Source organism: Acomys russatus, chromosome X (genome assembly GCF_903995435.1).
Source record: "Acomys russatus chromosome X, mAcoRus1.1, whole genome shotgun sequence".
NCBI lineage: Eukaryota > Metazoa > Chordata > Mammalia > Rodentia > Muridae > Acomys > Acomys russatus.
Genome location: NC_067169.1, coordinates 34579387 through 34597268, shown reverse-complemented (window position 1 = coordinate 34597268; position 17882 = coordinate 34579387). Strand labels below are relative to the sequence as shown.

The 17882-nt window shown below is 35.3% G+C and overlaps 1 pseudogene; it reads left to right on the top strand.

The window, feature by feature from the left end:
• The first annotated feature begins 2651 nt into the window (after nt 1–2651).
• LOC127185943 (60S ribosomal protein L39-like) lies at nt 2652–2807 on the top strand (annotated as a pseudogene).
• Nucleotides 2808–17882: the final 15075 nt, after the last annotated feature.

Genomic DNA, 17882 nt, shown 5'->3' with positions numbered 1-17882 from the left:
CATCAATTTGGCTAAAGATACCCATAACTAGTTCAGAACTATTTTGAGGTGTCTCTGTGAAATTATTTCTGGAAAAGGTTAATGCTGGAAAACAGCAGATTGCATAAAACGGCCCACCCATTCACCCTAGCTGAGACTCCAAGCAGCAGAGGTTAGGGAGGCTGAAGCCCCACCACCTCCTATAGCCAGGTGTCAAACAGAAATTTCAGAGGTAAGCCTCATCAACTCATTAAAAGACATGGAAGACAGAATTTTATGTCTTGAAGACAGGGTAGAAGTAGATTCTTCACAGAAATTGAATACCCAATATTCAGCTTTATATGAGAACACAAAAACGTGACAATTGTTAAAACTATCCTGAATAATAAAATAACTGCTGGGAGTATAGATCCTCTTTAGACTGGGGAAGTTTTCTTCTATGATCTCTTTAAAATATTTTCTGTGGCTTTCATATGGGATTTTTTCTCCTCCCTGTACGCCTATTATGCACAGGTTTAGTCTTTTTATAGTGTCCCAAATTTTTGATGTTCTCTGCCTGAACTATTTAAATTTAACATTTTCTTTGATTGACTGGCTAAGATTTAATTCCATATACTCCTAGAAATACATAGTGTATTAAATATATTTCCATTTAATACTTGTTTTCAAATAGCTATAAACTCTGCCAAAAATATGAAATAGACAATATTCCTATTTTTAGTTAACTACCAATATATCACAGTAATGAATATTTCAATAATAATTAGACAGCAAATAAAGCAGCACAACAAAACATAGGCTGGACTAAAAGTGATATATATTTAATTTTTCATTTGATTATATATTTTCCACAGATACATTATATCTCAAAATTATATACAGTATTTATTTTCAGCATGTGTGCATGGTTGATATATTGGAAATTATTCTTTATGTGAAAAAATGTCAGGAGACATGTATTTTCTCTTGAAATAAAATGAGAGCTACTATGAATGAGAAGTCAATGGTGTATATGTGAACTCACAGAGACGTTAGCAGCACACACAGGACGTACACAGGTACAAGCCAGATGGGATCCATCACTGAGAGAAAAGAGTAGACAGGGGCTCCGATCTCTAAGCAAGACGTTGTCTCCAATTAACATCTGCTTTTAGGAAAAAAGTAGTTTTCTTTAATAGAGTCTCATTGGGTATATTAAGCATAATTAAGGGTAGGCCCCATGCCCATCAGTAGATGGCCACCACAAATCAAACTCATTGTTATATTTATAGATGTTTTGCTTCATATTGCTTTGCTTGTGCTTTTGTTTCTTTTTATTTTTATTTATTTATTTTTTGCCTTCATTTCTTAACTGATCTTTTGCTTGTATAATTTTTTTTATTTTGTATTCTTATGGATTTTGTTATGTGTATATATGTCTATCTGTATGTTTCTTGTGCCTTTATTCTCATGGTTCTTTTGTTTTACTTGTTTTCCTGTTTTCTAAAAAGAGAGAGAGAGAAAGAAAGGGAGAGGAGTTGGATGGGTAGAGAAGTGGAGAAAATTTGGTAGGATTTGTGAGGAAAAGAATACCAGAATATAGTGTATAAAAATTGTCCACATGCTGGCGAGGATGTGGGGAGAGAGGAACACTCCTTCATTGCTGGTGGTAATGCAAACTAGTACAGCCACTTTGGAAATCTATCTGGCGCTATCTCAGAAAATGGGAATAGGGCTTCCTCAAGACCCAGCTATTCCACTCCTTGGAATATACCCAGAAGATGCTCCAGCACACAACATGAAAATTTGCTCAACCATGTTCATAGCAGCCTTATTCATAATAGCCAGAACATGGAAACAGCATAAGTGTCCATCAGTAGAAGAATGAATAAAGAAACTGTGGTACATATACACTATGGAATACTACTCAGCTATTTAAAACAAGGAATTCTCGAAATTTGTGGATAAATGGATTGAGCTAGAAATGATCATAATGAGTGAGTTAACCAAGAAGCAGAAAGACTCAAATGGTATATACTCACTTATATCTGCATACTAGCCCAAGGGGCATGTCCCACAAAAGCCTTCACTTACCAGGAAACTGGGACAGAGGGGAGGAAATCCTATTGGGACTCTAAATGAGAGAAGCATGGAAGAATAGCAAAGTAGAAGGATCCAGAGGGTCCTAGAAACCTATAAGTAGAACATTATGATAGGCAGATTTGGGCCCAGGGGTCCCGTTCAAACTAAGGCACCATCCAAGGACAATACAGGTGGTAAACTTTAAACTCCTACCCAGAGCATTCTCCACAGTTGAGTGGAGAGTGGGATATGACTTTCTCACATACTCTGGTGCCTCACATTTGACCATGTCCCCTGGAGGGGGACACCTGATGGCACTCAGAGGAAGGATAGCAGGTTACCAAGAAGGGACTTGATACCCTATGAGTATATACAGGGGGAGGTAATCCCCCTCAGGAACAGTCATAGGAGAGGGGAATAAGGGGAAAATGGGAGGGAGGGAAGAATGAGAGGATATAAGGGATGGGATAACCATTGAGATGTAACAAGAATAAATTAATTAAAAAATTGTCAATAAAATATATATAATTTGATTATGCTTTTCTGGCCAAGGACTCTTCTTCTCCTTTCCTCCACCATCATGCACTGTGCATCAGACTCAGCTTCTTATTATGTCTTCTCCCAAGACTTTCAGAATCAAGTGATTCCTGGCCAAGAAACAAAGGCAAAACTGGCTTATTCCTCAGTGGATTTAGATGAAAACTGGTAACAAAATCAGGTACAACTCCAAAAGAAGACACTGGAGGAGAATGAAGCTGGAACTGTAAGGATTCACACAGTGGCAAAGCTGAGAGTTTATACTGAATCATGGTCACTGATTGATTCTACCAGATGGAGTTTAGCATTTTTAACCTGGACACTTGGTCATGTCTAAATTGGGGGTGTGGTTTGTCCAGTAATAAAATGTAGAATGTTTCAAAAATATACAAAATTTAAGGACTCAATTCAATAAAATAGCAAAGCTCCTTATGTTACAATCCCATAAGATGTAGCCAAAAATCATAGTGAAACCCACTGTTGCACAGTTTTCTAGAAGTCAACTCAAGATTTCTTTTCTTATACTTAAATAATATTTTCTAGAGGCAATGCTTAGTTGTAGTTATGTGAAAAGTTTAAGAATATATTATTTCTTTGGGTATTGTTAAATATAATTCACACTTATGTCTGTACGTTCCATATTAGAAAAATATCTGTTATTATTGTCCTGAAAATGACAAAAACAAAAATCACATTGTTAAGAAAAAATACCCAAATACACTATTACTCATTCATGGATTGGGCAACTTTAAACAAACCAGGGATATTTTTCAGATGCATGTATTTTCAATGACAAGATGAGGAACTAAATTAATTAGATAGTTTTTATACTCTTATCTATAATAAACTACCTTTTCTCTTATCTAGGGCATAGATCTTGCTAAATCTTACACCTTAGTAGTTTGCATTAGATAAATAATATTTTATGATTTTGATAGCTACACAGGTATATCTGAGCTAAACTGAAATTATAAAATATTAAATATCATGGCCAAGAGAGATGATTAATCATTTATAGTCATTATTTAACTTTGTCATAATTATATATGAACCTGACCAGTTAGAATAATCACAATACTTTTGAAAATGTTATTTTGCATAGAAAAATTTACAATAATTAAGCTAGAGAGGTGAGGTAATCAGAAGACTTGTAAAAGAATATGTATGCTTCTAAGAAAAAAATGTTAATGCAATTTCAACTTGGTTTCTGAGAAATTATATTATATAATTCAGAGCAATCTATGCTGTAGAATATAAGTGGATAGTATAACAAACATACATGGAATGCTGCGTGGCATTGTTTTGGCAGATATCAGCAACCTGTAACTAAATGTATGAAGTCACTATAGCAATAAAATTGTTAATATTTTCAGAAGAATGATATATTAAAATTTTTTTGCCACCAGTTTGCGATACAAACAAAATGAAATTTCTTTCCATTCATCTGTGAACATCACCTAAAACATGTATATCCAGATTTTTAGATTCAGATTCAGATTCATTTTTAGTTTCTTTTCCTGCCCCTCTTCAATTTCCTTCCTCTAAATCTTCACTCATCATATTTATTTTTTAATTTCCTCTCACTTGCTATGTTTATTACTAAGATTGAATCACATTCCTTAGCTCACACTAGAATCACAGAGTTTACAACCATAGGGGAGAATAGAATGGAATTGTGTGGCATTGTGTAATGGATTGCTAGGGTTTAATAGTCTGTAACTCTAGCTCTAATTTCTGCTTATAACCCTTAAATTACCCTCTACTTTGGTTCCAGTTACTCTTTCTAAAATAATGATAAAGTTAAGCCTGTCTATATTTTATACATTCTTTGGATTTTTTATAATAATGGTATTTAGCTTGAAACACAATTCCTTCCTCAATATCAGTCTAGCACTCGTCCCATGTTTTTTCTATCACTGCCCACAAATCTTTTTCAAATTCAGTCATTCAAATATATGACACTTTATGATTGCTTTCCTTATGTATTTTGAATTTTGTCATTAAACACATCTCTCTTCCAAGATCTATTAATGATGAATTTCTAGTTATTCTTCTTGATCAATTAATTAACCAATTATCTCTGTTTCTGCTACCATAAGAGTGTATTTTCCCTCCATCTTCAGAATATTCCCATATCACAAAAAGTAATAGATATGTTTCAAGCCACCGGAACACTAGCAAATTTTAAGTGCTTTGCAAATGAACATTTTCTGGGGCATAGTATTTTCCTAGCATAAGACTGCAGCCACCAAAAGATGGAAGATATTATTCTGATCCTGACAATTGTGGTTTGTGATCAGTAAATCATTATTCTCATTCACTTAGAAATGATGCCTAAGAGTCAATGGCCAGACTCTGCCAACACAGGGTAAGCAAGTCCTCAATAGTTCCTGCCTCACAAATATGTCTGCCAGATATACTTGGCCAGAAGGCTGAAGATGATACTCCAATGTTATAGAGTATTTTGGGTGACTGCTCAGGCAGCAAACTGTCTCTGTCATTTTTTTTTTTCACTCAGGTAATTGTTTTATTCCTTCTCAAGTCTCTGATGGGGTTGAAGATCAAACAGTTTAGTCTTACAATTAAGCTCAGTTGTTTAGGGGTTAAGATGTTTTTAGGTCTAGATGAATGTTTTAAGTTGATAATGACAAGATGTGATGGAGATTGATTTACATTCAGAATTTTAGACTCACCAAGATAGGAAAAATGATTTCTTCAAGGCTGTCAAACACAAATAGTCAAAATACTATGAATGTTACATTTATACAATTTCTTATTGTTTTGTGGTTCTTCCTGCTGTATGTAGTTTATTGTATAGATGTATAATAATATAAATGTATATGTAAAAAAGAAAAATAATAAAATAAAAAACAAAAATGCCTAATTCACATAAAAAATTTTCATGTGTTCTTGAAAAGCAAATTTCTTTGATGTAAGAATTAAATGTGTTGAAAGACTGAATTAAATGAAAGCATTTTCCCATACTGAGAATCCAATTAAAATGTGGCAAATACTATTTTTATTGGAGTACAGAAACCATGTGAGATGTGCTCTTAAAAGTTTAACTAGCCAGGCGGTGGTGGTGAATGCCTTTAATCTCAGCACTTGGGAGGCAGAGGCAGGTGGATCTCCATGAGTTCTAGGACAGCCAGAGCTCAGAGAAACCCTGTCTCGAAAAAATAAAAAGTTTAACTAGCTTTTACATTATTAACTATAAACATAATTTTGCACAACATATTTCTAGTTTTCCATATTGTATGACTAGAATTTTATATTAATTTCCTCTTCAGTTCAGGTCTACTTTTGCTTTCATTAGTTTTACCAGTTTAGACAGTGAAGTTGTGATGTTTATGTGTTTCTGTTACTGGGTAGTTCACCTAGCAGAATGTCCCATGGACTCATTCATGTTGTGCATATAAATGGATTCTCATGGTTTTCTGGGACTATATAAAGTTAACATTGGGTATGGGTAATGAGTTACTGTTAGTACATGTACTAGTTGGCATTTCAGATATCCATGGTACTAAAATGTCTATATACACAAAGCAAGTGGATCTTTAAAGATGAGTGGTATTGCCATGATAAACAGCAAAGATCTTCCAAGATAAGCTTCCATTAAGCTATACAATTCTCATTCACATAAAAATTTTTCCTTATATACTTTCTTAGAAAATATAAACATCATATTATAAGAAAGTAGTTTCAGTAGTGCAAAGAATGACTGAAAATGAAGAAATCTTTCAGTATGTAGGGAGTTTAAACTATTTGTAATCTTATCAACATTTACAGATATCTAGTTTCATATAGCCTCTACATTTTGCCAGTGATCACCATGAGGTTGAAAAAAGTTTCTGAATCGTGATCTTTCATGTTCTCTTTGTAAACCCATAATATTAACATATTAATAGTCAGGAATTTATTTACAAATTAAAGAATCCATAGTAACAAATTGAACTGAAATCCAAAGGTAGATGGAGTGAAACTGTCATTACAAATGATGTGAAAAAAAGAAAAAACACTACCCAGTAAGAGTTAATCCACTTATGCAATAAAAATTGCCTGGCTAATAGTAAAATTACTGGGTGTGGAATTGGTTAGTTCTTCATTTTACAATTTTTGAATTGCATCATTGACTCATTTACTAGTGTTCTTTCCATGTTTTAATGAAGGCACTTAAGCTATAAATTTCCAAGCCATACCTTCACTCTTCGCCACTACCTTCTAGTTTTCACAGTATTTCACTGTATACTACCAGAGAGGAAGAGTAATTTCCAACCCGATTACAAACCCTGAAATCTAAAAGAGTGACTTGCCTACATGCCATGCTGGTACAATAGTGGCACAAATTATGGAAGCAACCAAACACTCTGATTGGACCTAAGGTGAACTTCATGAGATGGAACCCACGCTTGACACTGTTCATGTGGCCATGAACCTGATATCTAGGCCATACACCTAGGGGAAAACCAAGTACTACTGTTCTGCTAAAGGAATACAGCAATAAAATAATTCCTAACAACAGACATCCTGCTATACCCATAGAACAGTGCCTCACTCAGCCATTACCAGAGAAACTTCTTCTTGCAGTAGATGTGAACTAACACAGAGATCCACAACTGGACAATGTGCAGAGACTGAAAGCTCTTACAATACTCAGTCCTAAATGGGATGCTTACACCAAACCCTTCACCTCAGAGATCAGGAAACTCTGTTGAAGAGGAGACACTTGTCGGGGTGTGGGATGTAGAAGAAACAATTAGTTTTCTCCAATGGAGGCCCATTAGGTATATAAACCACACTTAAGGGTATACCCCATGCTAAGGTAGGTACATTGCCAAAAGGAACTCAGTGATATTTTTGTATATTTTTGTCTCATATTGCTTTGTTTCAACTTTTTTTCTGTCTTACTTTTGCTTTCTGATTTTGTGTTTTTATGGAGTTTGTGATATGTGTGTGTGTTTGTGTGTGTGTGTGTGGGTGTGCACGCGCACGCACACACACACACACACTTGCATGCATGTATATATGTGCTTTGTAATTTTTCCATTTTTATTCTCATTTTGTTGTTGTTTTACTTAGTTTTGGTCCTGTTAGTTTTCTAAAGAGAGAGATAGAACGAGCATAGAGTTGAGTGTGTGGGTGTAGGTTCAGGATCTGGGAGAAGTTAAGGAAGGGGAAACCAAGATCAGAAGATGAACAGAAAATATTTTCCAATGAGAAAATATAAAAATAATTACTAAGCCACATCCAATCAACAGAAAAAAAATCAGAGGAGAAATTAATGAAATAGAAACAAAGACAACAACAGAAAGAACTAATAAATTTAAGAGCTTGTTTCTTTGGGAAGACAAATAAGAGTGACAGACCCTAGTCCTATTGTATTGATGTATCAAGAATATCTATTAGTTTCCCAATTTTTGATTCAGATCTAGGCAGAAAGGTTCAGAAGTTTGGTACCACAGTGAACACAGAACTGGAGGTGGTATCAAGCCTTGGGTATATGCTTGGGTATATGGATTCTAGGTTCAGCCAGATAGGATAGGCTCAACTTGCAACCATTTAAATGGCAGCAGACATTTCTTTAGATTTCTGGCATTTCATGGTGTGTATTTTTAGGGCTTTTGTAGATCCTGCCCTAACCTTAGCATATCTATGACTATTTCTCATAATGGGTCTTTAAAATGTTTTACATAAATCACTCTTTTTTACTTGAATGTTCAAATGGAATGGCTAAAATAAAGCAAACCATCTATTTTGATACCAGTGTTAGAAGTGCTTTCATTTTATATAAGAGAAGCTGAAAAACCAATGCTTAATTGTAGTATTTATCAGGTAATTTTGACAGGAAATAGGTATAAACATTTAAGAAGAAAAGATATCAACTAGGTGGACTTGGGCATTACTTTTAATTATATAAATATGTTTCAATATAATTAAAATAATAATTTAAGTGTACTTGTTCCTTACATAAAGTATTGTTATATATATTAATAAATTAGATTGAATAGATTGTTTTTTCACTTTTCTTTGCTTTTTTCAAGACATCTCTAGTCCTGGTTGTCATAGACCAAGCTGGCATTGAACTCAGAAATTAACCTGCCTTTGTCTCCTGCATGCTAGGATTAAACATGAGTCTGCCATTATGCACATCTATTTTTTGCTTCTCAATACCATCATTCCAAAATTTAAACTTTAGCTGATATTCTCTCTACAGGCACACTATGTCCGTAACCAAAGTAATATTTAAACAAAATTTTTATGCTAAGTGGCCTACTTTAATTGATGCCTAAATATGGAGTTTGAGTAATAACATTTTCACCAATCATAGACTATGTAGGTTCTGAGTTCTCCATATGTTTACGAAAATTTCTGTGACTCAGTAATGTTTTAGCCATCTTAATATGGCAGTACTTATGAATCTGTGGCAATTATATAAGTAACCTTGCCACACTGTCAGTCAGGAGAAAGTACAGAACACAGAATTATGTACTGTATAATTACTCTCTCTTGAGGGCTAGAGAGATGGCTCAGAGGTTAAGAGCACTGCCTGTTCTTCCAAAGGTCCTGAGTTCAATCCCCAGCAACCACATGGTGGCCAATAACCATCTATAGTGAGATCTGGTGCCCTCTTCTGGCTTGTTGGCTCACATGCAGGCAGGATATAAACAAACAAACAAATAAATCTTTATAAAAAGCATGGGAGAATAGCAAAGTAGAAGGATCCAGAAGGTCCTAGAAACCTACAAGTAGAACATTATGATAGGCAGATTTGGGCCCAGGGGTCCCGCTCAAACTAAGGCACCAGCCAAGGACAATACAGGCGGTAAACTTTAAACTCCTACCCAGAACATTCTCCACAGTTGAGTGGAGAGTGGGATATGACTTTCTCACGTACTCTGGTGCCTCATATTTGACCATGTCCCCTGGAGGGGGAGACCTGGTGGCACTCAGAGGAAGGACATCAGGTTACCGAGAAGAGACTTGATACCCTATGAGTATATACAGGGGGAGGTAATCCCCCTCAGGAACAGTCATAGGGGAGGGGAATAATGGGAAAATGGGAGGAGGGAAGAATGGGAGGATACAAGGGATGGGATAACCATTGAGATGTAACAAGAATAAATTAATTAAAAGAATTTTTTAAAAATTAAAAAAAAAATTCTCTCTCTCTCTTTCTCTCTCTCTCTCTCTCTCTCTCTCTCTCTCTCTCTCTCTCTCTCTCTCTTTCGGGTTTGGTTTTTGGTTTTTGGTTTTTTGAGACAGGGTTTCTCTGTGTAGCCTTGGTTGTCCTGAAGTCACTTTGCAGACCAGGCTGGCCTTGAACTTACAGCAAGATCTGACTGCCTCTGCCTCCTGAGTGCTAGGATTAAAGGAAGGCATGTACCACCATGCCCAGCTGCTCTTTTTTATTAAACATTTTTCTTATTTTTACATATACATTTATATTATTAGACATATATACAATAAACTACCTGCAGCAAGAAGAACCATGACACAATCAAGAATTATATAAATGTTACATTTATTTGTACTTGACAGCCTTGAAGAAAACATCTTTCCTATGTATAATTACTCTTAATGATTGATGATATCCTTGGTATATGTGTTTAATATAGCTTGCTTATATATTCCTATTTTATATAGTGTACTTCTTCTGCTTATATAAAAAGAAAGCTAACTATAATAAAACTCCGGCAGGCCTTGACAAAGTGTTTTAGGACAAGAAGTACTGTTATCATAGAAGATGTTACCTCTGAGTTGAAGTGCCATTGAAGAACTTCCAGCAAGATAGTCAATAGTGATAAGGCTGATCTCAATCCAAATACTTACCTTATATATTTATCACAGCCTATGTGAAGTATTTGTAAACCCATTGCAGAATTATGTCCTAGGCTTTCACATTCATTCACTAACTCACAGAGAACAACTTCCCTTCCCCCAGTCTCTATTCATAATGCCATGAACAGAAATGACAGTTATTTATATTTTCATTTTACTGTAACTTGTCTATGTTTTAGATGCAAAATAACTGTCAATATATTATACCTGCCTTGAATATTCAGTATTAAACACCATGTTTTATAAATTTTCAGTCTAGGAGTAATGAGTCATACCACAAAATCTAAGTATACAGCAGGCTATACCATCTAAGTTTCTGTAAGTACATCCTATGATGTTCACACCAGATACTGTCTAATGGCACAGCTTGCAGAATGTATTACTATTAGTAAGTAACATGTGACACATTAATATTACAGTAGTTCAATTCAAGGAGCAAAATCATCCTCCATAATATTGATAATTAAACAAAGGATTTTAAAAGGTATTTTATAAATATAATATAAGAAATAGATGCAGAAGATTTTGGCTAATTTACTAGACACATTGTTTCTATTTTTTATAAATAAAATACTACTTCAACAAAGAGCAAATATTTGTTATTACTCCAAACATTTTTTAAGTAGTAATTTACATATAAAATTAAGCTCATATTATATATTATGTACACTATATAAATTTTCATGGATGAGGACTCATATACTATGGATAGTTTCAAGTTACCATTATTTCAGTGTATATACATTTGAGATAGCATAAGTACATTTGATGCATCTGTGGGTATATCCTAAGAAGAACATATTCCTTGGTCAGGAGCGCATGCAAGAGTGACATTTTGCAGAGAAGTAATGGTCAAACTCTTTGCTCTGGTGATACTCTGTTTTCTTTCTCAGGCTTAGGAAAACCAAGGAGCCTGGAATCCCACAAACTCAAGTTAAAGTATTCTTTCAACACTTTGGGGAACCTGGAAGACAGTTCTTCCTAAATTGAACATTGTAGAAGAATAGAGCCTGGAGCTTTCTTTTTGTTGTTGTAAAGTTTAGGCTTTAGGCAGTTTCATGTTATCCATTCAAGTCATGCCTGGAGTCCTGATTCACAGAGACAATGAAATAATCAATATGTGTTTTTCAAGCTGTAAAACTAGCAACTAATACATAGAAGGTCACAGCAAAGGCAGGATATATTCATTTTGCTCCCATATTTCTGGATACAATCATTATAACATTTACCAGCAACTAGTATATGTCCTTGCTCATACTTAAGGATAAATTACTTGAAGACTGAGATAGTTATTTAAATGTTTAGACAGTCTTACAAATGCTTCGCAGCTAGTGGACATGCATGGTACATACTTGTTTATAAGTGGATATTAGCACAACATGGTTGTCCTCTGAGTCTCCACTCAGCAAGGGATCAGAACAGAAGCTGGAACTTGCTACTGCACTCCAGGTGAAAGTAGTATGGAAGAATGGGAAAATAGAAGGATCCAGAGGGTTCAGGAGCCCCACAAGGAGACCATCAAGGCTGGTGCATCTGTACACAGGGGGGCCTGCACAAACTGCTGTACCAACCAAGGGCAATGCATGCAGTAAATCTAGACCCCCCCCTGTTCAGATCTAGCCAACAGACAGCTCACATCTCCACAGTTGTGTGGAGATCAGGGACTGACTCTGACATGAACTCTGGTGCCCCTAATTTGACCAATTCCCCTTGCTGGGGAGGCCTGGTGGCACTTAGAATAAAATATAATTTAAGCCATTATTTCAAGTACTGGCTATTGAGACCAGGCCCTCAAACATGGTCAATAGCCACTCTACCACTGAGCTATATGACAAGTCACTCCCACAAATTCTGCACCACCTTTCCTCCAGCACATCTTACAGACAGGACAAACTGCAGGTCAAAGGTTTTGTTTTGTTTTGTTTTGTTTTGATGGGATGGTATCCCAGTCCCTCTACTGCAAACTTTACCTGGCTACAGAAGATGATTGGTTCAGGATCTTGATGCCCCATTACTAGGACTCTTTACTAGAGTCACTCTCATAGATTTCAAGGAGTATTCATCACACTGAGTATCTCTCTTGCTCCTGAAATTACCGAAAATTACAGTCATTTTTTCCAGGACTCTCCCTTCATCCATCCCCCCAACATGATCCTTCCTGTTCCCATCCTACATGCTCCAGGTCCACCAACCAAATCTATTCTATTTCCCTTTGCAGGGAGAGCCCTAAATCTCCCGTTCAACCCTTCTTGTTATAGCCTCTCAAAGTCTGTGGATTGTAGCATGATTACCCTTTACTTTTAGCTAACATCCACTTATAAGTAAGCCCATGTGTATCTTTTTGGGCCTGGATTACCTCACTCAGGATGATCTTCTCTAGTTCCATCGATTTATCTGCAAAGTTCATGATGTCATTGTTTTTAATAGCAGAGTAATACCCTATTGTGTAAATGTACCACATTTCCTTTATTTATTCTTTGGTTGAGTGGCATCTAGGGTCTAACTGATTTCTGGCTATTACAAATAAAGCTGCTATGAACATAGTTGAGCAAGTATCTTTGTGGTAAGATGGATAATGCTTTGGTTATATGACGAAGTATGGTATATCTGGGTCTTAAGGTAGATAGATTCTGATATACAACCATATTGATTACCAAAGTGGCTGTATAAGTTTGCACTCCACCAGCAATGGAGGAGTACTCCCCTTGCTCCACACCCTCACCAGCATGAGCTATTGCTTGTGTTTTTGGTCTTAGACATTTCGACAGGTGTAGAATGGACTCTTAAAGTCATTTTGATTCACATTTCCATGATGGATAAGAATTTCTAATATTTCCTTAATATTTTATGGCCATTTGCAATTTCTCTGTTGAGAATTCTATACCTCATTTTTAATTGGAGAATTTGGTTTCTATATGTCTAGTGTCTTGGGTTTCTTACATATAAAATGTTGGATATTGACCTTCTGTTAGATGTTGAGTTTGTGAGAATCTTTTCCAACTGTGTAAGTAGCTATTTTGTCTTATTGATGGCGTCTTTGACTTTAAGAAAGTGAAGAAAAAATAGTTAATGGAAACAAATGAAACTTTTCAAGACCTGAAAGCAGAAATAACAGAAATAAAACACAAACTGAAAGAATTCTGAAAATGAACAATCTGCATAGGTAAAAAGGAAATATAAATGCAAGCATCATCAATAAAATATAAGGAGTGGAAAAGAGAATCATAGGCACTGAAGACTGGTCAAAGAAAATATCAACTCTAAAAAAAAATCTGACATAAAACATCCAGGAAATCTGGGACAGTATGAAAAAACTAAACCTAAGAATAATAGAAATACAGGAAGGTGAAAAATCCCAGCACAAAGTCCCAGAAAATATTTTTAACAAAGCATAGAAAAAATGTCCAAATTTAAAACAGGACAAGCCATAAAAGGTACAAAAAGCTTACAGAACACCAAAGAGATGGGACCAAAAGAGAAAGTCCCCTTGCCACATAACAATCAAAACACTACAAATACGTAACAAAGAGAAAATACTAAAAGCCAAAAGGGAAAAATGCAAAAAAAAAAAAAAAAAAAAAAAAAAAAAAATACAAAGGCAGACATTTGAATTACACCTGATTTCAAAATAGATACTCTAAAATCCAGAAGGGCCTGGGCAGTTGTCTTCAGACTTTATGGGAGTGGGTGTCTCTGATTCTTTTGCTGGCTTTTAAGATCTTTTTCTTTCTACCAGGTTGTCTTTTGATATGAGGTTTGGGCCTATTTTTATTATCTTGTTATGCTGTGTTGGGCTGATATTCTTGGTAAACCTGCTTTTTTCTGAGGGAAACAGAAGAACAGTGGATCTGGAGAATAGGGTAGGTGGGAGAGGCGACTAGGAGTAGGGGAGGAAGAGAAAACTTTTAATTTATTGTATGAGAGAAGAATAAATAAAAAGGAAAAAAAAACCAAATAAAAACAGACTAAAGAGTCCACTAAAAAGCTCATATATCTGATAAGTACATTAAGGAAAGTAGCTAGCAGTATCCAAAATTAACAATATGCAAATCAGTAGTTTTCTTATGTACGAACGACTAACATACTGACAAAAGAAATCAGGAAAAAGGTCCCATTCAAAATAACCTCAAGAAATTAAAATGTCTTTGAAAAAAACTCTAAACAAGAAAGTGAAACACTTGAACAATTAAAACTTTAAAACTTAAAAAAGAAATTACAGAAGATACAAGAAGATGCAAAGATCTCCCATGATCATGGATTTGTATGATAAATATCATAAAAACAACAATCCAAACAAAAGCAATCTACAGATTAAAAGCAATCCCCACCAAAATCACAATAAAATTCTTCACAGAAACTTAAAAAAAAAAAAAAAACTTAAATTTTATATGGAAATACAAACGAAAAACAATGGCAAAGATATTCCTCAACAACGAGAAGAATATTGCTGCTCGTATTAACATACCAGATTCAGGTTATATTACTTTTACCTTCTAAGAAAATCATACTTTCAACAAATAAATAGAAATCCAACCTTTCTAAGAATAGTAATAATAACCCCAGTCCAATGACTCAAGAACAGATGGCCTCCATTTACAACTGAATAGGTATTTCACCCAACAATGTTTCTAGAATTTCAGTTTTTGAAAACTTCTGCTCAATAAGTTTATGATTTTCACATTATTTATTTCTAGAAAACTTAAAATAAGGCTTTGGTAGCCTCCCCTGAATGGTGACAAACTATTCAGAACTCATCAAATTAGACAAATTATTTTTCCCTTAGCACTGTTCATCAGTATGCCCAACAAGCTGGTCTTCCAGATAGTGTTTGCTTGATATAATCTCTGAATAGTAAACCCAAATATTAATTTATTATAAATATATTTGTTTTTCCTTACTTCAGTGTTATTAATTATTCTCAAGCAAAAGAAATTTTTCCAGAAAATTTCACTTTCTGTTTGAGTTTTATGAAAAGCATAGCTTTACATTATGGAGAAGGCAATATATGCTACCATGTTGATTATTCTGCACTTCTTTCTGGTTGTCAGTATGGATGACATTTTCCATAACATAAGACACACTTGACTTTGACATGTATTTTTAGGGTTGATGTACCTCTTAATGTAATGTCATAGAGAAGATAGTTAGACATTTCAGTACTTATGAGGGAAGTAATACAGAAAATAGAAAATTTATAAGTTGTTATAGTTTAAACTGAAATGTCCTACTCATGCTCCTGTTTTAAATACTCACTCCCCAGCTTGTGTGACTATTTTGAAGGATGTGCATTCTTCAGGTGGTAGGGTCTGACTGGTATAAATAGATTAATAGAGACTGGCCTTTGAAGGCTTTGCTTTTTCTATTTCCAGACTGTGTGTGCCTCTATTCTTTCTGATCACTGCCATGTGAGTATACTGAGGCCACCTGCTCCTTCAAAACAGACAGAATGGCATCACTACATATTTCAGCTTAAGGAACTAAAATCATTCTGAAACTATGAACCAAAATAAAAGTTTCTTTCATAAACAATTACTGTCAGGTATTTTGTCATATATATACATATATATGTATATATATTATGCTTATTTAATTAAAAGCAACAATTAGGACTGTAAAATGGTTTAGTATGATAAGAGCACTTGCTATTAAGACTGATATATTGAGTTGGATACCTGAGAGCCACACTGTAGAAAGAACTGATTCCTGACTCTTTTCTTCTGATCTCCACATGTATACCATGATACATGCATACATATTCACCCAACAAATTAATAATGCTTATTTTTATTGATGCCTATGAATTCATTATTATATAATGAAAAAAAGCCTACATAGCCATTTAAAAGCTCTTGTTTTTAAGGATTACATTTATCTATCTATAAAATGAAATAAAATACTATGTACCCCCAATCTTTCCACATCTAATCTCTCCCATATGTCCCTGCCATGCCCTTTTCAACTTTATTTCTTTTTTAAAATACCCACTAAGTCTAGTTAGTTCTGCCCGTATGCGCATGGATGTAGAGCTATCCAGTGTAGCATGAGAAACATATCAGGTAGCATGTCCTCACTCCCCTAGCAACTATACACTGCCAAAAGCTCATCAGTAAGTAATAGGGCTTGGGGATAATCTACCCTACCTATGCTGTAGTTTTGGCTGGCTTGATCTTGTGTGGAGTCTTATGCCGATAACCATACTGCTATGAGATCATGGTGGTGATAGCCAAAAGACAGTATTCCATAATACTTCTTCCCATCCTTTGGCTCATACATTCTTTTCACATTTTCTTTCCTGGTGTTCTCTAAGTCTTGAGTAACAAGGAAAATAATATATGTCTGTCCCTAGTTATACCACTTCTGGCCATATAGCCAAGGATGTTCCATCATACCATAAAGATACTTGTTCAACTATATTCATATCAGCTTTATTAATAATAGCCAGAAAATGGAAACAACCTGGATGACTCTCAGCATAAGAATAGATTTTTTAAAAATCTGGTACATTTACACAATGGGGTATTACTCATCCATTAAAAACAATGATATCATGAGATTTTCGGGGAAATGGATGGAACTAGAGAAGTTCACCTTGAGTGAGGTGACCCAGAAAGACAAACATAGTATTACTCGCTTATAAGTGGATATTACAGTAAAGTAAAGCATAACAATGTTACAATCCACAGGAAAAAAACCTAAGTAAAAAGGAGTGCTCAGGAGAATACTACAAATGAGTCCACTGAGAAAGGGAAATTGATTATACATTGTGGTAGATGGTGGGAGGGAACTGGATAGGGGTAGGTGTGAGAACACCACCAAGAGAGATCAGGTGGTGGGAAGGTAGATGTGGAGAGGACTGGTGACACAACTGGAGTTGATGGGTGGTGAATCTCTGGGATAAGCTAGAAATCTAGGGCAATGAAAACTCCCAGGAATCTATGAGGATGGCCCTAGTTAAGACTCATAGCAATAAAATCAAAAACTCAAGTGACACCACATGCTGGCAGGGTGCAAGGATGTGGAGAAAGAGGAACACTCCTTCATTGCTGGTGGGAGTGCAAACTTGTACAACCACTTTGGAAATCTATCTGGCGCTTTCTCAGAAAAAATGGGAATAGGGCTTCGTCAAGACCCAGCTATTCCACTCCTTGGAATATACCCAGAAAATGTTCTACCACACAACAGGGACATATGCTCAACCATGTTCATAGCTGCCTTATTCATAATAGCCAGATCATGGAAACAGCCTAAGTGTCCCTCAGTAAAAGAATGGATAAAGAAACTGTGGTACATTTACACTATGGAATACTCTTCAGCTATTAAAAACAAGGAATTCCCGAAATTTGTGGATAATTGGTTGAACTAGAAATGATCATAATGAGTGAGTTCACCCAGAAGCAAAAAGAGTCAAATGGTATATACTCACTTATATCAAGAAACTAGCCCAAGGGGCATGTCCCATGAAAGTC